General features: G+C 58.9%; 1 long non-coding RNA gene across 3 annotated transcripts in view; it reads left to right on the plus strand.

Annotated features, from left to right (window-relative positions):
• Nucleotides 1-7913: 7913 nt before the first annotated feature.
• Nucleotides 7914-24187, plus strand: part of LOC146398985 (uncharacterized) — a 97345-nt gene continuing 81071 nt past the window's right edge. Inside the window, exon 1 of one of the 3 annotated variants that reach the window (XR_014818326.1) lies at nucleotides 7914-8038. This is a non-coding gene — a long non-coding RNA (uncharacterized LOC146398985). Of the gene's footprint in view, nucleotides 8039-12652; nucleotides 12776-19799; nucleotides 19927-24187 lie in introns of those variants that run through there. The other 2 variants (XR_014818329.1, XR_014818327.1) reach the window with 2 other exon arrangements.

Genomic DNA, 24187 nt, shown 5'->3' on the forward strand with positions numbered 1-24187 from the left:
AGTCACCAACAGAGTGTGGAACTGGCTCAAAAACAGGTGCCTGGCCCAGAGCAAGAGGACAGAGCCCAGAATTCAACCCACACTGAGCGGGTCAGTGTGTTCACGACAAAGGGGCCAAGGCCACGTCGTCCCCACAGGAAGTGCTGCTGGGAAAACTCAACACCACATACCATGTAAAGACAGTGGACACCATCCATACCACACACACAATGGACCAAAAAACCCCAGCTTTCAACCCAGAGCCCCTCTTGCATCCTCTGAAGGTGGACCCCCCCTCTGGTGCACATGGGAAGCTAAAAGCTTCTGCTCACCTTTTCCTCCTGTGCCACCCAATTGGCAGGAAACCTGGCTCCCATCAGTGTAGACACTGCCCCTTGATGTCCTAAAGCTGAAAGCCCCTGAAGTCTGAAGAAGACAGAGCTCTGACAGCAGAGATGCCACCAATCATCCCAGCAAAGCAGAAGCCATGGGCCCAAGGAGCCTCAACTCCCTTCATTTGTGCAAAGCAGGGTCCTCCAGGACCGCACCTGCCCCGTGGGTGCCACCACGGGAACTCCTAGAGTATTTGGTTTGGTCTGGTTTTTTTAGGGCTGCAGAAGTTCCTGGGCTAGGGGTCAAATGGATTTTGTAAAATTAAAGATTTCTCCTCTGTGAAAGGCCTTACTCAGAAAATCAAAAAGCAAGTCACAAACCGAGAGAAAACTATTTGCAAACACATACACAACAAAGGATTTGTTTCAAAATATGCAAAGAATTCTAACAAAACAACACCATTAAAAACAGAGAAAGCTCTGGAGTTCCCTTCATAGCTCAGCAGTTAATGAACCTGACTAGGATCCATGAGGATGTGGGTTCGCTCCCTGGCCTTGCTTAGTGGGTTAAGGATCTGGCATTGCTGTGACCTGTGGTGTAGGTTGCAGACACAGCTTGGATCCTGCACTGCTGTGGCTATGATATAGGCTGGCAGCTGTAGCTCTGATTTGACTCCTAGCCTGGGAACATCCATGTGACTTGGGTGCAGCCTAAAAAGAAAAAAGGAAGAAAGAAAACCATCCCCAAGAAATAGAGGTATCAAGAAAGCTGATTTATAATAGAGACAGCACTCTGCAAGTGGGTGGGGAAGGATGTTCACTTGAATAAACAGGGCCAGGATGGATGGTCACCCACATAAGAAAACTAGTATTACTGGAAACCTAACACAGTCCCACCTAAAAGACCCCTCCTACACCACTGCAAGAATAAGTAGGAGATGGCGTTCCTGTCATGGCACAGTGGTTAGCAAATCCAACTAGGAACCATGAGGTTGCAGGTTTGATCCCTGGCCTTGCTCGGTGGGTTGGGGATCTGACATTGCTGTGAGCTGTGGGTGCAGGTTGCAGATGCAGCTTGGATCCCATGTTGTTGTGACTCTGGTGTAGCCAGTGGCTGCAGCTCTGACTGGACCCCTAGCCTGGGAACCTCCATATGCCCTGGGAAGCAGCCCTAGAAAAGGCAAAAAGACAAAAAAAAAAAAAAAAAAGAAAGAATAAGTAGGAGAATATCATGATGACCTCAGGGCTGGGGGAGGGGACACAATGTGATACTATTTACAGTGTAGCAAAAATAGAGTGCAGAAATGCTTAGAGTAAAAACAGCCTCATGCTGACAGTTGCTGGATTTTGACAAGATGCCAAGTAAATCAAAAGGTAAGAGAGGAGTTTCTGTCATGGCTCAGTGGTTAAGGAACCTGACTAGCATCCATGAGGTTGTGGGTTCGATCCCTGGCCTGGCTCAGCAAGGTAAGGATCCAGTGTTTCGGTGAGCTGTGGTATAGGTTGGAGATACGGCTCAGATCTGGTGTTGCTCTGGCTGTAGTGTAGGCCGGTGGCTACAGCTCCGATTAGACCCCTAGCCTGGGAATCTCCATAAGTGGCAGGTGTGGCCCTAAAAAAAAGACAAACCACCAAAAAAAAAAAAAAAAAAAAAAGTAAGGGAAAGGGGTGCTGAAACAAATATATATCAGTGCAAAGAAGTGAAACTCAACCCCTACCTCATTCCATATGCAAATATGAATTTGAGACAAACACCTAAATTTTAAAAGTAACACGAGCAATTCTCATTGTGGTGCAGCGGAAACTAATCTGACTAGGATCCATGAGGATGTGGGTTCCATCCCTGGCCTCACTCAGTGGGGTAAGGATCTGGCATTGCCGTGAGCTGTGGTGTAGGTCGCAGAGACGGCTTGGATCCTGTATTGCCATGGCTGTGGTGTAGGCCGGCAGCTACAGCTCTGATTCAACCCCAAGCCTGGGAACCTCATATGTCACAAGTGTGGCCCTAAAAAATAAAAAATAAAAAAATTAAAAAAAAAATAAAAGTAGCACTATGTTTAGCACAGCAAAGGAAACCATCAACAAAATGAAGAGACAGCCTACTGAATAGAAGATATTTGCAAACCATTTAAATGACAAGGGGTTAATATCCAAAATATGTATGAAGGTCATATAACTCAATAGCAAAAAACCAAATAACACAGTTAAAAATGAACAAAGGGAGTTCCCATTGTGGCTCAGCAATAATGAAACCCAACTAGTAATCATGAGGTTGCAGGTTCAATATCTGGCCTTGCTCTGTGGGTTAAGGATCCAGCGTTGCTGTGAGCTGTGGTGTAGGTTGCAGACACAGCTCAGATCTTGCAGTGCTGTGGCTGTGGACTGCAGCTGCAGCTCAGATTTGACCCCTAACCTGGGAATTTCCAAACACCATGGGTTTGGCCCTAAAAAGAAAAAAAAAAATCAAAGAAGACATTTCTCAAAAGAAGACATACATATGGCCAACAGGTACATGAAAAGATTCTCAACATCACCAGTCATCAGGGAAATTCAAACCAAAACCACAATGAGATATCACCTCATTTCTTGTGGTGAGGATGTGGGGGAAAGTGAAACTCTGTACACTTAGTGGGAATATAAATTGGTGCAGCCGTTACATAAGTTCCTCAAAAAATTAAAACTAGAACTAACAGGAGTGAAATAAAGACCCGGTGGCTCTGCAGGTTAAGAACCTGACTAGCATCCATGAGGACTTGGGTTCAATCCCTGGCCTCACTCAGTGGGTTAAGATCCAGTGTTGCTGAAAGCTGCAGCATAGATTGCAGGTACAGCTTGGATCCTGAGTTCCTTTGGCTGTGGTGTAGGCCGGCAGCTGCCGCTCCAAATAGATCCCTAGCCTTGGAACTTCCATGAACTACAAGTGCAGGCCTTAACAAAAAAGACTAAGTTATGATCTAGCAGTTCCACTTTTCAAGATGTATGTGTCCAAAGGAATTGAAGTCAGAATCTCAAAAGGATATCTGTACCCCTATGTTCACTGCACCAGAGTTCAGAATGCCCAGATGTGGAAACAATCTAAATGTCTATTGGCAGAAGAACAGAGAAAGAAAATGTGATGTATAAACACATACAATAAAGTATTCTGCAGCCTTTAAAAATGTGGAAATCCAGGAGTTCCCATCGTGGCTCAGCAGTTAATGAACCCAACTAGGATCCATGAGGATGTGGGTTTGATCCCTGGCCTTGCTCAGTGGGTTAAGGACCTGGTGTTGCCATCAGTTGTGGTGTAGGTCACAGATGCAGCTCAGATCTGGTGTTGCTGTGGCTGGGATGTAGACCAGCAGCTACAGTTCTGATTCGGCCCCTAGCCTGGGAACCACCATATCAGTGCAAAGAAATGAAACTCAACCCCATACCTAATTTTAGGTGCAGCCCTAAAAAGACCAAAAAAAAAAAAAACCTGAAAGGAAAAAACCCTATGTAAAATCTTATCCTAAATTCTATTTTTTGCATCTCAAAAGCTGAAGAGGCAAGATAGGATATCATCTGGTCATCTTCTTTTCTTAGTGAAAGGCTACAACTACAGTTCATGTAATGCTCAGCTAAGCATGGTGAGGGGATGGAAGAGTGAGAAAGAAATGAAATATATTCTTAGTAATGGAAAAAAAAGAGAGAAGAAAAGTCAACTTCAGAGGCCCTTTGAGCCATTCTGGGCCTTGGAAAGAACTGGAGATTCGAGGAGCCATTTGGGGTGAGTACAAGACACAGCCAGCAGCTGGGGTGACTGCAGCCTGGGCAGGGTAGGGCAGGATGGGGGCACTCCCTCCTCATCCATTTGAGTCAGACTGATCATTCATTTCCAATCTTCTGGGTTTGAGAGAAAAGGCTGGAAAGCTGGCTTTCCAACTGTATCCCTGCCTCATCCAGAAGCAGGTGCTTGTTATGAGGCTGGTGTGGTGAGCAGTCCCCATTCAAAGAGAACGGTGATTGACAAGCAGGGTCTCCTGGGAGGGGTGTCTAGGTGCTGCTACCTCTGAAGAGCCCACTGGGCCCCTATCCTGCAGCATTGAGGTCTTTTCTCCTTGATTTCAGAGGAATCCCTGCTCTCTGATAAACCTTTAAGCCACATTTTCTATGAGACACAAAGACCCCAGTGGAGTCTTCCAAACATGGTAAAGACTTTCACAGGATGAGAAGGTTCTAGTCACTTTTAGCTTTCCATCCTCTGCACCACTCCAGGACGGAAGAAAGCTGTGTACAAACTAGTTTCCCTTGGTCCTTCTGATTTGATCCCAAACTTCAGAATCTGCCAATCATGATCCTGGGAAGAATCAGCCACAAATGTAGGGGGGGAGCTAACATATGAGACCCAACTTATTGGCCAATTACACCCAGGTGGGGACTGGCTTGAGCTTGCAGTTTGGGCGAGGGTTGGTTCATCCCTAAGCCTTGCTTTCCTCTTCCTGGCAACACATCCTTCTGGTCAGGTCTCTGCTCCAAGAGTGAAGAAATGACAGAAACTTCTCTAGTCTCACCTGGAAGCCTGGATGAGAGGTGAGGAGGGCAGAAGCTGGACAGAGCCAAACTCCAGGACTTTTGTCTCCCCTCCGGAGGCTGCTGCATGTATGTACAAGGAGATTGAAGTGGATGGGAAAGGGCAGGGAGTCATCTGGAAGTGGCATTGGTGGAGGCGGGAAGGGGGCAGGAGGACCCAGGACCCACTGCCTGCCATCTCCACAGAGCTTCTTGGGCCCCAGCACCATGCGGCACTGCCCGTAAAAATGTTTCTTGGATGCTGTGTCCTTGATCCTCCTGAGCCGCTTCCTCCAAGAGAAAAATGCAGAGCATCCTAAGTACAGTTTATCCATGGTGAGTTCCAGAGGTGGAGCTTGGACTCCTAACCCTAACCCTTTGGGGGTGGGGGGTGGGTATATTTTCAGTTACACAAACAGTCTAAAGTCACCATGGAAGTTCTAAGAGGAATGCTGTTGAAGAATCAGGAGAGGGTTAGAGAAAAGATAATAGTGAACTAGCCTTGAAATATGTGTCGGGTTTGAATAAAGGTGAGGAAGACAAGGGGGCATTTTCCATGTGCAGAGAGCAGCCAAGGCCATGCTGTTTGGTGGGGTTGGCCCATGGGCAGCCTGCCTAGGTGAGGTCACATCCCTCTCCAGAGCCAGAGCGGTTGTGCAGAGCGCCTGCGTGGGGGTTGCGTGCGTGCCGTGGCGTCCGAGGGGGTTGCGTGCGTGCCGTGGCGTGCGTGGGGGTTGCGTGCGTGCCAGGGAAGGGAGCCCCCGGAGCGACTGCTGAGGGACACCGCGGCGAGCGAGCATGGGTGAAGGAGCTGAGGGCGTGAGCAGGGCTGCAGCGGGCAGGTCCAAGGTAGGTTTGTGTTTATCTTTTTGAGAAGGGAAGAGGGTGCCTAGGATGCTTGGGAAAAGGGGAGGGAAGGTCCCAGGAAGTGTTTGGGGGAAAGGTGCGTGGTTGGGGAGGGACCGGCTTCAGTGCAGGGCAGGTATGGGGGTTGAGTGCAGGAGGGTTAGCTGCGTGGAGGGGAAGGGAGCTCAGAGGGAATGGGGAGGGCCACCGCGAGCGTGGGGGAGGGAGGGTGAGGATGGCAGCGGAGCCCCAGCTGAGAGGTTGAAGTTAGGGTTAGTTTTGAGAGGCAGGAAGAGGGTGGATGGGATCCCTTGGAAAAGTGGAGGCGAGGTCCTAGGAAGGGTTGGGCCTGTGCGAGTGCGGGGAGCGTGGAGGCGGGCAGGCACCCCTTGCCCCCCGAGCGTGCGTGGGGGTTGCGTGGGTGCAGGGGAAGGGAGGCCGGAGGGAATGGAGAGGGACACGGAGAGCCTGGGGCCCTGCAGGGAGGTTGTGAGGGGCATTCTAGGGGATAGGTTCAAGGTAGGTTTTGGTGGCTGCTGCGGTGGTGGTGGTTTTTGTTGTTGGTTTTTGGTTTTTGGTTGGTTGTTGTGAAGGGGGAAGAGGGTGGAGGATGAGGACCCCTTAGCACATGGGAGCGGAAGGATGTCAGGAAAGGAGCCCAGAGGGGTTCGTGTGGGAATGGGCCAGGGCAGCTGGGAGGGGCTTGTGGGTAGTGCCTGAACAGAGGGGAAGGGAGAGCTGAAGGGAGTGCTGAGGGCCAGGGGAGCAGGGGGGGACTGAGGTAAGGCTGTCAGTGGAGTTCCAGCAGACAGGTTCAAGTGAGGTGTTTTTTGTTTTGGTTTTTGGCTTGCTGTGTGTGTTTGTTCCTTTGATTGTTTGTTTGAGAAGGGGGTAGAGGGGTGGGTAGGTTGGATGCCTTTGAGCTGATGGGGAAAGTTTCCAGGAAGGGGGGGGGTGTGGGTGGGGGCAGAGGGGGGCGGGGACGCGGTTGTGCAGAGCGCCTGCGTGGGGGTTGCGTGCGTGCCGTGGCGTGCGTGGGGGTTCGCGTGCGTGCCGGGGAAGGGAGCCCCCGGAGCGACTGCTGAGGGACACCGCGGCGAGCGAGCATGGGTGAAGGAGCTGAGGGCGTGAGCAGGGCTGCAGCGGGCAGGTCCAAGGTAGGTTTGTGTTTATCTTTTTGAGAAGGGAAGAGGGTGCCTAGGATGCTTGGGAAAAGGGGAGGGAAGGTCCCAGGAAGTGTTTGGGGGAAAGGTGCGTGGTTGGGGAGGGACCGGCTTCAGTGCAGGGCAGGTATGGGGGTTGAGTGCAGGAGGGTTAGCTGCGTGGAGGGGAAGGGAGCTCAGAGGGAATGGGGAGGGCCACCGCGAGCGTGGGGGAGGGAGGTGAGGATGGCAGCGGAGCCCCAGCTGAGAGGTTGAAGTTAGGGTTAGTTTTGAGAGGCAGGAAGAGGGTGGATGGGATCCCTTGGAAAAGTGGAGGCGAGGTCCTAGGAAGGGTTGGGCCTGTGCGAGTGCGGGGAGCGTGGAGGCGGGCAGGCACCCCTTGCCCCCCGAGCGTGCGTGGGGGTTGCGTGGGTGCAGGGGAAGGGAGGCCGGAGGGAATGGAGAGGGACACGGAGAGCCTGGGGCCCTGCGGGGAGGTTGTGAGGGGCATTCTTGGGGATAGGTTCAAGGTAGGTTTTGGTGGCTGCTGCGGTGGTGGTGGTTTTTGTTGCTGGTTTTTGGTTTTTGGTTGGTTGTTGTGAAGGGGGAAGAGGGTGGAGGATGAGGACCCCTTAGCACATGGGAGCGGAAGGATGTCAGGAAAGGAGCCCAGAGGGGTTCGTGTGGGAATGGGCCAGGGCAGCTGGGAGGGGCTTGTGGGTAGTGCCTGAACAGAGGGGAAGGGAGAGCTGAAGGGAGTGCTGAGGGCCAGGGGAGCAGGGGGGGACTGAGGTAAGGCTGTCAGTGGAGTTCCAGCAGACAGGTTCAAGTGAGGTGTTTTTTGTTTTGGTTTTTGGCTTGCTGTGTGTGTTTGTTCCTTTGATTGTTTGTTTGAGAGTGGGGTAGAGGGGTGGGTAGGTTGGATGCCTTTGAGCTGATGGGGAAAGTTTCCAGGAAGGGGGGGGGTGTGGGTGGGGGCAGAGAGGGGCGAGGGGGGCGGGGACGCGGTTGTGCAGAGCGCCTGCGTGGGGGTTGCGTGCGTGCCGTGGCGTGCGAGGGGGTTGCGTGCGTGCCGTGGCGTGCGTGGGGGTTCGCCTGCGTGCCGGGGAAGGGAGCCCCCGGAGCGACTGCTGAGGGACACCGCGGCGAGCGAGCATGGGTGAAGGAGCTGAGGGCGTGAGCAGGGCTGCAGCGGGCAGGTCCAAGGTAGGTTTGTGTTTATGTTTTTGAGAAGGGAAGAGGGTGCCTAGGATGCTTGGGAAAAGGGGAGGGAAGGTCCCAGGAAGTGTTTGGGGGAAAGGTGCGTGGTTGGGGAGGGACCGGCTTCAGTGCAGGGCAGGTATGGGGGTTGAGTGCAGGAGGGTTAGCTGCGTGGAGGGGAAGGGAGCTCAGAGGGAATGGGGAGGGCCACCGCGAGCGTGGGGGAGGGAGGTGAGGATGGCAGCGGAGCCCCAGCTGAGAGGTTGAAGTTAGGGTTAGTTTTGAGAGGCAGGAAGAGGGTGGATGGGATCCCTTGGAAAAGTGGAGGCGAGGTCCTAGGAAGGGTTGGGCCTGTGCGAGTGCGGGGAGCGTGGAGGCGGGCAGGCACCCCTTGCCCCCCGAGCGTGCGTGGGGGTTGCGTGGGTGCAGGGGAAGGGAGGCCGGAGGGAATGGAGAGGGACACGGAGAGCCTGGGGCCCTGCGGGGAGGTTGTGAGGGGCATTCTTGGGGATAGGTTCAAGGTAGGTTTTGGTGGCTGCTGCGGTGGTGGTGGTTTTTGTTGCTGGTTTTTGGTTTTTGGTTGGTTGTTGTGAAGGGGGAAGAGGGTGGAGGATGAGGACCCCTTAGCACATGGGAGCGGAAGGATGTCAGGAAAGGAGCCCAGAGGGGTTCGTGTGGGAATGGGCCAGGGCAGCTGGGAGGGGCTTGTGGGTAGTGCCTGAACAGAGGGGAAGGGAGAGCTGAAGGGAGTGCTGAGGGCCAGGGGAGCAGGGGGGGACTGAGGTAAGGCTGTCAGTGGAGTTCCAGCAGACAGGTTCAAGTGAGGTGTTTTTTGTTTTGGTTTTTGGCTTGCTGTGTGTGTTTGTTCCTTTGATTGTTTGTTTGAGAGTGGGGTAGAGGGGTGGGTAGGTTGGATGCCTTTGAGCTGATGGGGAAAGTTTCCAGGAAGGGGGGGGGTGTGGGTGGGGGCAGAGAGGGGCGAGGGGGGCGGGGACGCGGTTGTGCAGAGCGCCTGCGTGGGGGTTGCGTGCGTGCCGTGGCGTGCGAGGGGGTTGCGTGCGTGCCGTGGCGTGCGTGGGGGTTCGCCTGCGTGCCGGGGAAGGGAGCCCCCGGAGCGACTGCTGAGGGACACCGCGGCGAGCGAGCATGGGTGAAGGAGCTGAGGGCGTGAGCAGGGCTGCAGCGGGCAGGTCCAAGGTAGGTTTGTGTTTATCTTTTTGAGAAGGGAAGAGGGTGCCTAGGATGCTTGGGAAAAGGGGAGGGAAGGTCCCAGGAAGTGTTTGGGGGAAAGGTGCGTGGTTGGGGAGGGACCGGCTTCAGTGCAGGGCAGGTATGGGGGTTGAGTGCAGGAGGGTTAGCTGCGTGGAGGGGAAGGGAGCTCAGAGGGAATGGGGAGGGCCACCGCGAGCGTGGGGGAGGGAGGGTGAGGATGGCAGCGGAGCCCCAGCTGAGAGGTTGAAGTTAGGGTTAGTTTTGAGAGGCAGGAAGAGGGTGGATGGGATCCCTTGGAAAAGTGGAGGCGAGGTCCTAGGAAGGGTTGGGCCTGTGCGAGTGCGGGGAGCGTGGAGGCGGGCAGGCACCCCTTGCCCCCCGAGCGTGCGTGGGGGTTGCGTGGGTGCAGGGGAAGGGAGGCCGGAGGGAATGGAGAGGGACACGGAGAGCCTGGGGCCCTGCGGGGAGGTTGTGAGGGGCATTCTAGGGGATAGGTTCAAGGTAGGTTTTGGTGGCTGCTGCGGTGGTGGTGGTTTTTGTTGTTGGTTTTTGGTTTTTGGTTGGTTGTTGTGAAGGGGGAAGAGGGTGGAGGATGAGGACCCCTTAGCACATGGGAGCGGAAGGATGTCAGGAAAGGAGCCCAGAGGGGTTCGTGTGGGAATGGGCCAGGGCAGCTGGGAGGGGCTTGTGGGTAGTGCCTGAACAGAGGGGAAGGGAGAGCTGAAGGGAGTGCTGAGGGCCAGGGGAGCAGGGGGGGACTGAGGTAAGGCTGTCAGTGGAGTTCCAGCAGACAGGTTCAAGTGAGGTGTTTTTTGTTTTGGTTTTTGGCTTGCTGTGTGTGTTTGTTCCTTTGATTGTTTGTTTGAGAAGGGGGTAGAGGGGTGGGTAGGTTGGATGCCTTTGAGCTGATGGGGAAAGTTTCCAGGAAGGGGGGGGGTGTGGGTGGGGGCATAGAGGGGCGAGGGGGGCGGGGACGCGGTTGTGCAGAGCGCCTGCGTGGGGGTTGCGTGCGTGCCGTGGCGTGCGTGGGGGTTCGCGTGCGTGCCGGGGAAGGGAGCCCCCGGAGCGACTGCTGAGGGACACCGCGGCGAGCGAGCATGGGTGAAGGAGCTGAGGGCGTGAGCAGGGCTGCAGCGGGCAGGTCCAAGGTAGGTTTGTGTTTATCTTTTTGAGAAGGGAAGAGGGTGCCTAGGATGCTTGGGAAAAGGGGAGGGAAGGTCCCAGGAAGTGTTTGGGGGAAAGGTGCGTGGTTGGGGAGGGACCGGCTTCAGTGCAGGGCAGGTATGGGGGTTGAGTGCAGGAGGGTTAGCTGCGTGGAGGGGAAGGGAGCTCAGAGGGAATGGGGAGGGCCACCGCGAGCGTGGGGGAGGGAGGTGAGGATGGCAGCGGAGCCCCAGCTGAGAGGTTGAAGTTAGGGTTAGTTTTGAGAGGCAGGAAGAGGGTGGATGGGATCCCTTGGAAAAGTGGAGGCGAGGTCCTAGGAAGGGTTGGGCCTGTGCGAGTGCGGGGAGCGTGGAGGCGGGCAGGCACCCCTTGCCCCCCGAGCGTGCGTGGGGGTTGCGTGGGTGCAGGGGAAGGGAGGCCGGAGGGAATGGAGAGGGACACGGAGAGCCTGGGGCCCTGCGGGGAGGTTGTGAGGGGCATTCTTGGGGATAGGTTCAAGGTAGGTTTTGGTGGCTGCTGCGGTGGTGGTGGTTTTTGTTGCTGGTTTTTGGTTTTTGGTTGGTTGTTGTGAAGGGGGAAGAGGGTGGAGGATGAGGACCCCTTAGCACATGGGAGCGGAAGGATGTCAGGAAAGGAGCCCAGAGGGGTTCGTGTGGGAATGGGCCAGGGCAGCTGGGAGGGGCTTGTGGGTAGTGCCTGAACAGAGGGGAAGGGAGAGCTGAAGGGAGTGCTGAGGGCCAGGGGAGCAGGGGGGGACTGAGGTAAGGCTGTCAGTGGAGTTCCAGCAGACAGGTTCAAGTGAGGTGTTTTTTGTTTTGGTTTTTGGCTTGCTGTGTGTGTTTGTTCCTTTGATTGTTTGTTTGAGAGTGGGGTAGAGGGGTGGGTAGGTTGGATGCCTTTGAGCTGATGGGGAAAGTTTCCAGGAAGGGGGGGGGTGTGGGTGGGGGCAGAGAGGGGCGAGGGGGGCGGGGACGCGGTTGTGCAGAGCGCCTGCGTGGGGGTTGCGTGCGTGCCGTGGCGTGCGAGGGGGTTGCGTGCGTGCCGTGGCGTGCGTGGGGGTTCGCCTGCGTGCCGGGGAAGGGAGCCCCCGGAGCGACTGCTGAGGGACACCGCGGCGAGCGAGCATGGGTGAAGGAGCTGAGGGCGTGAGCAGGGCTGCAGCGGGCAGGTCCAAGGTAGGTTTGTGTTTATCTTTTTGAGAAGGGAAGAGGGTGCCTAGGATGCTTGGGAAAAGGGGAGGGAAGGTCCCAGGAAGTGTTTGGGGGAAAGGTGCGTGGTTGGGGAGGGACCGGCTTCAGTGCAGGGCAGGTATGGGGGTTGAGTGCAGGAGGGTTAGCTGCGTGGAGGGGAAGGGAGCTCAGAGGGAATGGGGAGGGCCACCGCGAGCGTGGGGGAGGGAGGGTGAGGATGGCAGCGGAGCCCCAGCTGAGAGGTTGAAGTTAGGGTTAGTTTTGAGAGGCAGGAAGAGGGTGGATGGGATCCCTTGGAAAAGTGGAGGCGAGGTCCTAGGAAGGGTTGGGCCTGTGCGAGTGCGGGGAGCGTGGAGGCGGGCAGGCACCCCTTGCCCCCCGAGCGTGCGTGGGGGTTGCGTGGGTGCAGGGGAAGGGAGGCCGGAGGGAATGGAGAGGGACACGGAGAGCCTGGGGCCCTGCGGGGAGGTTGTGAGGGGCATTCTAGGGGATAGGTTCAAGGTAGGTTTTGGTGGCTGCTGCGGTGGTGGTGGTTTTTGTTGCTGGTTTTTGGTTTTTGGTTGGTTGTTGTGAAGGGGGAAGAGGGTGGAGGATGAGGACCCCTTAGCACATGGGAGCGGAAGGATGTCAGGAAAGGAGCCCAGAGGGGTTCGTGTGGGAATGGGCCAGGGCAGCTGGGAGGGGCTTGTGGGTAGTGCCTGAACAGAGGGGAAGGGAGAGCTGAAGGGAGTGCTGAGGGCCAGGGGAGCAGGGGGGGACTGAGGTAAGGCTGTCAGTGGAGTTCCAGCAGACAGGTTCAAGTGAGGTGTTTTTTGTTTTGGTTTTTGGCTTGCTGTGTGTGTTTGTTCGTTTGATTGTTTGTTTGAGAAGGGGGTAGAGGGGTGGGTAGGTTGGATGCCTTTGAGCTGATGGGGAAAGTTTCCAGGAAGGGGGGGGGTGTGGGTGGGGGCAGAGAGGGGCGAGGGGGGCGGGGACGCGGTTGTGCAGAGCGCCTGCGTGGGGGTTGCGTGCGTGCCGTGGCGTGCGAGGGGGTTGCGTGCGTGCCGTGGCGTGCGTGGGGGTTCGCGTGCGTGCCGGGGAAGGGAGCCCCCGGAGCGACTGCTGAGGGACACCGTGGCGAGCGAGCATGGGTGAAGGACCTGAGGGCATGAGCAGGGCTGCAGCGGGCAGGTCCAAGGTAGGTTTGTGTTTATCTTTTTGAGAAGGGAAGAGGGTGCCTAGGATGCTTGGGAAAAGGGGAGGGAAGGTCCCAGGAAGTGTTTGGGGGAAAGGTGCGTGGTTGGGGAGGGACCGGCTTCAGTGCAGGGCAGGTATGGGGGTTGAGTGCAGGAGGGTTAGCTGCGTGGAGGGGAAGGGAGCTCAGAGGGAATGGGGAGGGCCACCGCGAGCGTGGGGGAGGGAGGTGAGGATGGCAGCGGAGCCCCAGCTGAGAGGTTGAAGTTAGGGTTAGTTTTGAGAGGCAGGAAGAGGGTGGATGGGATCCCTTGGAAAAGTGGAGGCGAGGTCCTAGGAAGGGTTGGGCCTGTGCGAGTGCGGGGAGCGTGGAGGCGGGCAGGCACCCCTTGCCCCCCGAGCGTGCGTGGGGGTTGCGTGGGTGCAGGGGAAGGGAGGCCGGAGGGAATGGAGAGGGACACGGAGAGCCTGGGGCCCTGCGGGGAGGTTGTGAGGGGCATTCTTGGGGATAGGTTCAAGGTAGGTTTTGGTGGCTGCTGCGGTGGTGGTGGTTTTTGTTGCTGGTTTTTGGTTTTTGGTTGGTTGTTGTGAAGGGGGAAGAGGGTGGAGGATGAGGACCCCTTAGCACATGGGAGCGGAAGGATGTCAGGAAAGGAGCCCAGAGGGGTTCGTGTGGGAATGGGCCAGGGCAGCTGGGAGGGGCTTGTGGGTAGTGCCTGAACAGAGGGGAAGGGAGAGCTGAAGGGAGTGCTGAGGGCCAGGGGAGCAGGGGGGGACTGAGGTAAGGCTGTCAGTGGAGTTCCAGCAGACAGGTTCAAGTGAGGTGTTTTTTGTTTTGGTTTTTGGCTTGCTGTGTGTGTTTGTTCCTTTGATTGTTTGTTTGAGAGTGGGGTAGAGGGGTGGGTAGGTTGGATGCCTTTGAGCTGATGGGGAAAGTTTCCAGGAAGGGGGGGGGTGTGGGTGGGGGCAGAGAGGGGCGAGGGGGGCGGGGACGCGGTTGTGCAGAGCGCCTGCGTGGGGGTTGCGTGCGTGCCGTGGCGTGCGAGGGGGTTGCGTGCGTGCCGTGGCGTGCGTGGGGGTTCGCCTGCGTGCCGGGGAAGGGAGCCCCCGGAGCGACTGCTGAGGGACACCGCGGCGAGCGAGCATGGGTGAAGGAGCTGAGGGCGTGAGCAGGGCTGCAGCGGGCAGGTCCAAGGTAGGTTTGTGTTTATCTTTTTGAGAAGGGAAGAGGGTGCCTAGGATGCTTGGGAAAAGGGGAGGGAAGGTCCCAGGAAGTGTTTGGGGGAAAGGTGCGTGGTTGGGGAGGGACCGGCTTCAGTGCAGGGCAGGTATGGGGGTTGAGTGCAGGAGGGTTAGCTGCGTGGAGGGGAAGGGAGCTCAGAGGGAATGGGGAGGGCCACCGCGAGCGTGGGGGAGGGAGGGTGAGGATGGCAGCGGAGCCCCAGCTGAGAGGTTGAAGTTAGGGTTAGTTTTGAGAGGCAGGAAGAGGGTGGATGGGATCCCTTGGAAAAGTGGAGGCGAGGTCCTAGGAAGGGTTGGGCCTGTGCGAGTGCGGGGAGCGTGGAGGCGGGCAGGCACCCCTTGCCCCCCGAGCGTGCGTGGGGGTTGCGTGGGTGCAGGGGAAGGGAGGCCGGAGGGAATGGAGAGGGACACGGAGAGCCTGGGGCCCTGCGGGGAGGTTGTGAGGGGCATTCTAGGGGATAGGTTCAAGGTAGGTTTTGGTGGCTGCTGCGGTGGTGGTGGTTTTTGTTGCTGGTTTTTGGTTTTTGGTTGGTTGTTGTGAAGGGGGAAGAGGGTGGAGGATGAGGACCCCTTAGCACATGGGAGCGGAAGGATGTCAGGAAAGGAGCCCAGAGGGGTTCGTGTGGGAATGGGCCAGGGCAGCTGGGAGGGGCTTGTGGGTAGTGCCTGAACAGAGGGGAAGGGAGAGCTGAAGGGAGTGCTGAGGGCCAGGGGAGCAGGGGGGGACTGAGGTAAGGCTGTCAGTGGAGTTCCAGCAGACAGGTTCAAGTGAGGTGTTTTTTGTTTTGGTTTTTGGCTTGCTGTGTGTGTTTGTTCGTTTGATTGTTTGTTTGAGAAGGGGGTAGAGGGGTGGGTAGGTTGGATGCCTTTGAGCTGATGGGGAAAGTTTCCAGGAAGGGGGGGGGTGTGGGTGGGGGCAGAGAGGGGCGAGGGGGGCGGGGACGCGGTTGTGCAGAGCGCGTGCGTGGGGGTTGCGTGCGTGCCGTGGCGTGCGAGGGGGTTGCGTGCGTGCCGTGGCGTGCGTGGGGGTTCGCGTGCGTGCCGGGGAAGGGAGCCCCCGGAGCGACTGCTGAGGGACACCGCGGCGAGCGAGCATGGGTGAAGGAGCTGAGGGCGTGAGCAGGGCTGCAGCGGGCAGGTCCAAGGTAGGTTTGTGTTTATCTTTTTGAGAAGGGAAGAGGGTGCCTAGGATGCTTGGGAAAAGGGGAGGGAAGGTCCCAGGAAGTGTTTGGGGGAAAGGTGCGTGGTTGGGGAGGGACCGGCTTCAGTGCAGGGCAGGTATGGGGGTTGAGTGCAGGAGGGTTAGCTGCGTGGAGGGGAAGGGAGCTCAGAGGGAATGGGGAGGGCCACCGCGAGCGTGGGGGAGGGAGGGTGAGGATGGCAGCGGAGCCCCAGCTGAGAGGTTGAAGTTAGGGTTAGTTTTGAGAGGCAGGAAGAGGGTGGATGGGATCCCTTGGAAAAGTGGAGGCGAGGTCCTAGGAAGGGTTGGGCCTGTGCGAGTGCGGGGAGCGTGGAGGCGGGCAGGCACCCCTTGCCCCCCGAGCGTGCGTGGGGGTTGCGTGGGTGCAGGGGAAGGGAGGCCGGAGGGAATGGAGAGGGACACGGAGAGCCTGGGGCCCTGCGGAGAGGTTGTGAGGGGCATTCTAGGGGATAGGTTCAAGGTAGGTTTTGGTGGCTGCTGCGGTGGTGGTGGTTTTTGTTGTTGGTTTTTGGTTTTTGGTTGGTTGTTGTGAAGGGGGAAGAGGGTGGAGGATGAGGACCCCTTAGCACATGGGAGCGGAAGGATGTCAGGAAAGGAGCCCAGAGGGGTTCGTGTGGGAATGGGCCAGGGCAGCTGGGAGGGGCTTGTGGGTAGTGCCTGAACAGAGGGGAAGGGAGAGCTGAAGGGAGTGCTGAGGGCCAGGGGAGCAGGGGGGGACTGAGGTAAGGCTGTCAGTGGAGTTCCAGCAGACAGGTTCAAGTGAGGTGTTTTTTGTTTTGGTTTTTGGCTTGCTGTGTGTGTTTGTTCGTTTGATTGTTTGTTTGAGAAGGGGGTAGAGGGGTGGGTAGGTTGGATGCCTTTGAGCTGATGGGGAAAGTTTCCAGGAAGGGGGGGGGTGTGGGTGGGGGCAGAGAGGGGCGAGGGGGGCGGGGACGCGGTTGTGCAGAGCGCCTGCGTGGGGGTTGCGTGCGTGCCGTGGCGTGCGAGGGGGTTGCGTGCGTGCCGTGGCGTGCGTGGGGGTTCGCGTGCGTGCCGGGGAAGGGAGCCCCCGGAGCGACTGCTGAGGGACACCGCGGCGAGCGAGCATGGGTGAAGGAGCTGAGGGCGTGAGCAGGGCTGCAGCGGGCAGGTCCAAGGTAGGTTTGTGTTTATCTTTTTGAGAAGGGAAGAGGGTGCCTAGGATGCTTGGGAAAAGGGGAGGGAAGGTCCCAGGAAGTGTTTGGGGGAAAGGTGCGTGGTTGGGGAGGGACCGGCTTCAGTGCAGGGCAGGTATGGGGGTTGAGTGCAGGAGGGTTAGCTGCGTGGAGGGGAAGGGAGCTCAGAGGGAATGGGGAGGGCCACCGCGAGCGTGGGGGAGGGAGGGTGAGGATGGCAGCGGAGCCCCAGCTGAGAGGTTGAAGTTAGGGTTAGTTTTGAGAGGCAGGAAGAGGGTGGATGGGATCCCTTGGAAAAGTGGAGGCGAGGTCCTAGGAAGGGTTGGGCCTGTGCGAGTGCGGGGAGCGTGGAGGCGGGCAGGCACCCCTTGCCCCCCGAGCGTGCGTGGGGGTTGCGTGGGTGCAGGGGAAGGGAGGCCGGAGGGAATGGAGAGGGACACGGAGAGCCTGGGGCCCTGCGGGGAGGTTGTGAGGGGCATTCTAGGGGATAGGTTCAAGGTAGGTTTTGGTGGCTGCTGCGGTGGTGGTGGTTTTTGTTGTTGGTTTTTGGTTTTTGGTTGGTTGTTGTGAAGGGGGAAGAGGGTGGAGGATGAGGACCCCTTAGCACATGGGAGCGGAAGGATGTCAGGAAAGGAGCCCAGAGGGGTTCGTGTGGGAATGGGCCAGGGCAGCTGGGAGGGGCTTGTGGGTAGTGCCTGAACAGAGGGGAAGGGAGAGCTGAAGGGAGTGCTGAGGGCCAGGGGAGCAGGGGGGGACTGAGGTAAGGCTGTCAGTGGAGTTCCAGCAGACAGGTTCAAGTGAGGTGTTTTTTGTTTTGGTTTTTGGCTTGCTGTGTGTGTTTGTTCGTTTGATTGTTTGTTTGAGAAGGGGGTAGAGGGGTGGGTAGGTTGGATGCCTTTGAGCTGATGGGGAAAGTTTCCAGGAAGGGGGGGGGTGTGGGTGGGGGCAGAGAGGGGCGAGGGGGGCGGGGACGCGGTTGTGCAGAGCGCGTGCGTGGGGGTTGCGTGCGTGCCGTGGCGTGCGAGGGGGTTGCGTGCGTGCCGTGGCGTGCGTGGGGGTTCACGTGCGTGCCGGGGAAGGGAGCCCCCGGAGCGACTGCTGAGGGACACCGCGGCGAGCGAGCATGGGTGAAGGAGCTGAGGGCGTGAGCAGGGCTGCAGCGGGCAGGTCCAAGGTAGGTTTGTGTTTATCTTTTTGAGAAGGGAAGAGGGTGCCTAGGATGCTTGGGAAAAGGGGAGGGAAGGTCCCAGGAAGTGTTTGGGGGAAAGGTGCGTGGTTGGGGAGGGACCGGCTTCAGTGCAGGGCAGGTATGGGGGTTGAGTGCAGGAGGGTTAGCTGCGTGGAGGGGAAGGGAGCTCAGAGGGAATGGGGAGGGCCACCGCGAGCGTGGGGGAGGGAGGGTGAGGATGGCAGCGGAGCCCCAGCTGAGAGGTTGAAGTTAGGGTTAGTTTTGAGAGGCAGGAAGAGGGTGGATGGGATCCCTTGGAAAAGTGGAGGCGAGGTCCTAGGAAGGGTTGGGCCTGTGCGAGTGCGGGGAGCGTGGAGGCGGGCAGGCACCCCTTGCCCCCCGAGCGTGCGTGGGGGTTGCGTGGGTGCAGGGGAAGGGAGGCCGGAGGGAATGGAGAGGGACACGGAGAGCCTGGGGCCCTGCGGGGAGGTTGTGAGGGGCATTCTAGGGGATAGGTTCAAGGTAGGTTTTGGTGGCTGCTGCGGTGGTGGTGGTTTTTGTTGTTGGTTTTTGGTTTTTGGTTGGTTGTTGTGAAGGGGGAAGAGGGTGGAGGATGAGGACCCCTTAGCACATGGGAGCGGAAGGATGTCAGGAAAGGAGCCCAGAGGGGTTCGTGTGGGAATGGGCCAGGGCAGCTGGGAGGGGCTTGTGGGTAGTGCCTGAACAGAGGGGAAGGGAGAGCTGAAGGGAGTGCTGAGGGCCAGGGGAGCAGGGGGGGACTGAGGTAAGGCTGTCAGTGGAGTTCCAGCAGACAGGTTCAAGTGAGGTGTTTTTTGTTTTGGTTTTTGGCTTGCTGTGTGTGTTTGTTCGTTTGATTGTTTGTTTGAGAAGGGGGTAGAGGGGTGGGTAGGTTGGATGCCTTTGAGCTGATGGGGAAAGTTTCCAGGAAGGGGGGGGGTGTGGGTGGGGGCAGAGAGGGGCGAGGGGGGCGGGGACGCGGTTGTGCAGAGCGCCTGCGTGGGGGTTGCGTGCGTGCCGTGGCGTGCGAGGGGGTTGCGTGCGTGCCGTGGCGTGCGTGGGGGTTCGCGTGCGTGCCGGGGAAGGGAGCCCCCGGAGCGACTGCTGAGGGACACCGCGGCGAGCGAGCATGGGTGAAGGAGCTGAGGGCGTGAGCAGGGCTGCAGCGGGCAGGTCCAAGGTAGGTTTGTGTTTATCTTTTTGAGAAGGGAAGAGGGTGCCTAGGATGCTTGGGAAAAGGGGAGGGAAGGTCCCAGGAAGTGTTTGGGGGAAAGGTGCGTGGTTGGGGAGGGACCGGCTTCAGTGCAGGGCAGGTATGGGGGTTGAGTGCAGGAGGGTTAGCTGCGTGGAGGGGAAGGGAGCTCAGAGGGAATGGGGAGGGCCACCGCGAGCGTGGGGGAGGGAGGGTGAGGATGGCAGCGGAGCCCCAGCTGAGAGGTTGAAGTTAGGGTTAGTTTTGAGAGGCAGGAAGAGGGTGGATGGGATCCCTTGGAAAAGTGGAGGCGAGGTCCTAGGAAGGGTTGGGCCTGTGCGAGTGCGGGGAGCGTGGAGGCGGGCAGGCACCCCTTGCCCCCCGAGCGTGCGTGGGGGTTGCGTGGGTGCAGGGGAAGGGAGGCCGGAGGGAATGGAGAGGGACACGGAGAGCCTGGGGCCCTGCGGGGAGGTTGTGAGGGGCATTCTAGGGGATAGGTTCAAGGTAGGTTTTGGTGGCTGCTGCGGTGGTGGTGGTTTTTGTTGTTGGTTTTTGGTTTTTGGTTGGTTGTTGTGAAGGGGGAAGAGGGTGGAGGATGAGGACCCCTTAGCACATGGGAGCGGAAGGATGTCAGGAAAGGAGCCCAGAGGGGTTCGTGTGGGAATGGGCCAGGGCAGCTGGGAGGGGCTTGTGGGTAGTGCCTGAACAGAGGGGAAGGGAGAGCTGAAGGGAGTGCTGAGGGCCAGGGGAGCAGGGGGGGACTGAGGTAAGGCTGTCAGTGGAGTTCCAGCAGACAGGTTCAAGTGAGGTGTTTTTGTTTTGGTTTTTGGCTTGCTGTGTGTGTTTGTTCGTTTGATTGTGTTGTTTGAGAAGGGGGTAGAGGGGTGGGTAGGTTGGATGCCTTTGAGCTGATGGGGAAAGTTTCCAGGAAGGGGGGGGGTGTGGGTGGGGGCAGAGAGGGGCGAGGGGGGCGGGGACGCGGTTGTGCAGAGCGCCTGCGTGGGGGTTGCGTGCGTGCTGTGGCGTGCGAGGGGGTTGCGTGCGTGCCGTGCCGTGCGTGGGGGTTCGCGTGCGTGCCAGGGAAGGGAGCCCCCGGAGCGACTGCTGAGGGACACCGCGGCGAGCGAGCATGGGTGAAGGAGCTGAGGGCGTGAGCAGGGCTGCAGCGGGCAGGTCCAAGGTAGGTTTGTGTTTATCTTTTTGAGAAGGGAAGAGGGTGCCTAGGATGCTTGGGAAAAGGGGAGGGAAGGTCCCAGGAAGTGTTTGGGGGAAAGGTGCGTGGTTGGGGAGGGACCGGCTTCAGTGCAGGGCAGGTATGGGGGTTGAGTGCAGGAGGGTTAGCTGCGTGGAGGGGAAGGGAGCTCAGAGGGAATGGGGAGGGCCACCGCGAGCGTGGGGGAGGGAGGGTGAGGATGGCAGCGGAGCCCCAGCTGAGAGGTTGAAGTTAGGGTTAGTTTTGAGAGGCAGGAAGAGGGTGGATGGGATCCCTTGGAAAAGTGGAGGCGAGGTCCTAGGAAGGGTTGGGCCTGTGCGAGTGCGGGGAGCGTGGAGGCGGGCAGGCACCCCTTGCCCCCCGAGCGTGCGTGGGGGTTGCGTGGGTGCAGGGGAAGGGAGGCCGGAGGGAATGGAGAGGGACACGGAGAGCCTGGGGCCCTGCGGGGAGGTTGTGAGGGGCATTCTAGGGGATAGGTTCAAGGTAGGTTTTGGTGGCTGCTGCGGTGGTGGTGGTTTTTGTTGTTGGTTTTTGGTTTTTGGTTGGTTGTTGTGAAGGGGGAAGAGGGTGGAGGATGAGGACCCCTTAGCACATGGGAGCGGAAGGATGTCAGGAAAGGAGCCCAGAGGGGTTCGTGTGGGAATGGGCCAGGGCAGCTGGGAGGGGCTTGTGGGTAGTGCCTGAACAGAGGGGAAGGGAGAGCTGAAGGGAGTGCTGAGGGCCAGGGGAGCAGGGGGGACTGAGGTAAGGCTGTCAGTGGAGTTCCAGCAGACAGGTTCAAGTGAGGTGTTTTTTGTTTTGGTTTTTGGCTTGCTGTGTGTGTTTGTTCGTTTGATTGTTTGTTTGAGAAGGGGGTAGAGGGGTGGGTAGGTTGGATGCCTTTGAGCTGATGGGGAAAGTTTCCAGGAAGGGGGGGGGTGTGGGTGGGGGCAGAGAGGGGCGAGGGGGGCGGGGACGCGGTTGTGCAGAGCGCCTGCGTGGGGGTTGCGTGCGTGCCGTGGCGTGCGAGGGGGTTGCGTGCGTGCCGTGGCGTGCGTGGGGGTTCGCGTGCGTGCCGGGGAAGGGAGCCCCCGGAGCGACTGCTGAGGGACACCGCGGCGAGCGAGCATGGGTGAAGGAGCTGAGGGCGTGAGCAGGGCTGCAGCGGGCAGGTCCAAGGTAGGTTTGTGTTTATCTTTTTGAGAAGGGAAGAGGGTGCCTAGGATGCTTGGGAAAAGGGGAGGGAAGGTCCCAGGAAGTGTTTGGGGGAAAGGTGCGTGGTTGGGGAGGGACCGGCTTCAGTGCAGGGCAGGTATGGGGGTTGAGTGCAGGAGGGTTAGCTGCGTGGAGGGGAAGGGAGCTCAGAGGGAATGGGGAGGGCCACCGCGAGCGTGGGGGAGGGAGGGTGAGGATGGCAGCGGAGCCCCAGCTGAGAGGTTGAAGTTAGGGTTAGTTTTGAGAGGCAGGAAGAGGGTGGATGGGATCCCTTGGAAAAGTGGAGGCGAGGTCCTAGGAAGGGTTGGGCCTGTGCGAGTGCGGGGAGCGTGGAGGCGGGCAGGCACCCCTTGCCCCCCGAGCGTGCGTGGGGGTTGCGTGGGTGCAGGGGAAGGGAGGCCGGAGGGAATGGAGAGGGACACGGAGAGCCTGGGGCCCTGCGGGGAGGTTGTGAGGGGCATTCTAGGGGATAGGTTCAAGGTAGGTTTTGGTGGCTGCTGCGGTGGTGGTGGTTTTTGTTGTTGGTTTTTGGTTTTTGGTTGGTTGTTGTGAAGGGGGAAGAGGGTGGAGGATGAGGACCCCTTAGCACATGGGAGCGGAAGGATGTCAGGAAAGGAGCCCAGAGGGGTTCGTGTGGGAATGGGCCAGGGCAGCTGGGAGGGGCTTGTGGGTAGTGCCTGAACAGAGGGGAAGGGAGAGCTGAAGGGAGTGCTGAGGGCCAGGGGAGCAGGGGGGGACTGAGGTAAGGCTGTCAGTGGAGTTCCAGCAGACAGGTTCAAGTGAGGTGTTTTTGTTTTGGTTTTTGGCTTGCTGTGTGTGTTTGTTCGTTTGATTGTTTGTTTGAGAAGGGGGTAGAGGGGTGGGTAGGTTGGATGCCTTTGAGCTGATGGGGAAAGTTTCCAGGAAAGGGGGGGGTGTGGGTGGGGGCAGAGAGGGGCGAGGGGGGCGGGGACGCGGTTGTGCAGAGCGCCTGCGTGGGGGTTGCGTGCGTGCCGTGGCGTGCGAGGGGGTTGCGTGCGTGCCGTGCCGTGCGTGGGGGTTCGCGTGCGTGCCAGGGAAGGGAGCCCCCGGAGCGACTGCTGAGGGACACCGCGGCGAGCGAGCATGGGTGAAGGAGCTGAGGGCGTGAGCAGGGCTGCAGCGGGCAGGTCCAAGGTAGGTTTGTGTTTATCTTTTTGAGAAGGGAAGAGGGTGCCTAGGATGCTTGGGAAAAGGGGAGGGAAGGTCCCAGGAAGTGTTTGGGGGAAAGGTGCGTGGTTGGGGAGGGACCGGCTTCAGTGCAGGGCAGGTATGGGGGTTGAGTGCAGGAGGGTTAGCTGCGTGGAGGGGAAGGGAGCTCAGAGGGAATGGGGAGGGCCACCGCGAGCGTGGGGGAGGGAGGGTGAGGATGGCAGCGGAGCCCCAGCTGAGAGGTTGAAGTTAGGGTTAGTTTTGAGAGGCAGGAAGAGGGTGGATGGGATCCCTTGGAAAAGTGGAGGCGAGGTCCTAGGAAGGGTTGGGCCTGTGCGAGTGCGGGGAGCGTGGAGGCGGGCAGGCACCCCTTGCCCCCCGAGCGTGCGTGGGGGTTGCGTGGGTGCAGGGGAAGGGAGGCCGGAGGGAATGGAGAGGGACACGGAGAGCCTGGGGCCCTGCGGGGAGGTTGTGAGGGGCATTCTAGGGGATAGGTTCAAGGTAGGTTTTGGTGGCTGCTGCGGTGGTGGTGGTTTTTGTTGTTGGTTTTTGGTTTTTGGTTGGTTGTTGTGAAGGGGGAAGAGGGTGGAGGATGAGGACCCCTTAGCACATGGGAGCGGAAGGATGTCAGGAAAGGAGCCCAGAGGGGTTCGTGTGGGAATGGGCCAGGGCAGCTGGGAGGGGCTTGTGGGTAGTGCCTGAACAGAGGGGAAGGGAGAGCTGAAGGGAGTGCTGAGGGCCAGGGGAGCAGGGGGGGACTGAGGTAAGGCTGTCAGTGGAGTTCCAGCAGACAGGTTCAAGTGAGGTGTTTTTGTTTTGGTTTTTGGCTTGCTGTGTGTGTTTGTTCGTTTGATTGTTTGTTTGAGAAGGGGGTAGAGGGGTGGGTAGGTTGGATGCCTTTGAGCTGATGGGGAAAGTTTCCAGGAAAGGGGGGGGTGTGGGTGGGGGCAGAGAGGGGCGAGGGGGGCGGGGACGCGGTTGTGCAGAGCGCCTGCGTGGGGGTTGCGTGCGTGCCGTGGCGTGCGAGGGGGTTGCGTGCGTGCCGTGGCGTGCGTGGGGGTTCGCGTGCGTGCCGGGGAAGGGAGCCCCCGGAGCGACTGCTGAGGGACACCGCGGCGAGCGAGCATGGGTGAAGGAGCTGAGGGCGTGAGCAGGGCTGCAGCGGGCAGGTCCAAGGTAGGTTTGTGTTTATCTTTTTGAGAAGGGAAGAGGGTGCCTAGGATGCTTGGGAAAAGGGGAGGGAAGGTCCCAGGAAGTGTTTGGGGGAAAGGTGCGTGGTTGGGGAGGGACCGGCTTCAGTGCAGGGCAGGTATGGGGGTTGAGTGCAGGAGGGTTAGCTGCGTGGAGGGGAAGGGAGCTCAGAGGGAATGGGGAGGGCCACCGCGAGCGTGGGGGAGGGAGGGTGAGGATGGCAGCGGAGCCCCAGCTGAGAGGTTGAAGTTAGGGTTAGTTTTGAGAGGCAGGAAGAGGGTGGATGGGATCCCTTGGAAAAGTGGAGGCGAGGTCCTAGGAAGGGTTGGGCCTGTGCGAGTGCGGGGAGCGTGGAGGCGGGCAGGCACCCCTTGCCCCCCGAGCGTGCGTGGGGGTTGCGTGGGTGCAGGGGAAGGGAGGCCGGAGGGAATGGAGAGGGACACGGAGAGCCTGGGGCCCTGCGGGGAGGTTGTGAGGGGCATTCTAGGGGATAGGTTCAAGGTAGGTTTTGGTGGCTGCTGCGGTGGTGGTGGTTTTTGTTGTTGGTTTTTGGTTTTTGGTTGGTTGTTGTGAAGGGGGAAGAGGGTGGAGGATGAGGACCCCTTAGCACATGGGAGCGGAAGGATGTCAGGAAAGGAGCCCAGAGGGGTTCCTGTGGGAATGGGCCAGGGCA

This window comes from Sus scrofa, chromosome 10, assembly GCF_054392235.1.
Source record: "Sus scrofa isolate SSC_HxYL_T2T_F1_AM1 chromosome 10, Sscrofa_HxYL_maternal_Yorkshire_Landrace_v2.0, whole genome shotgun sequence".
Taxonomy (NCBI): Eukaryota; Metazoa; Chordata; class Mammalia; order Artiodactyla; family Suidae; genus Sus; species Sus scrofa.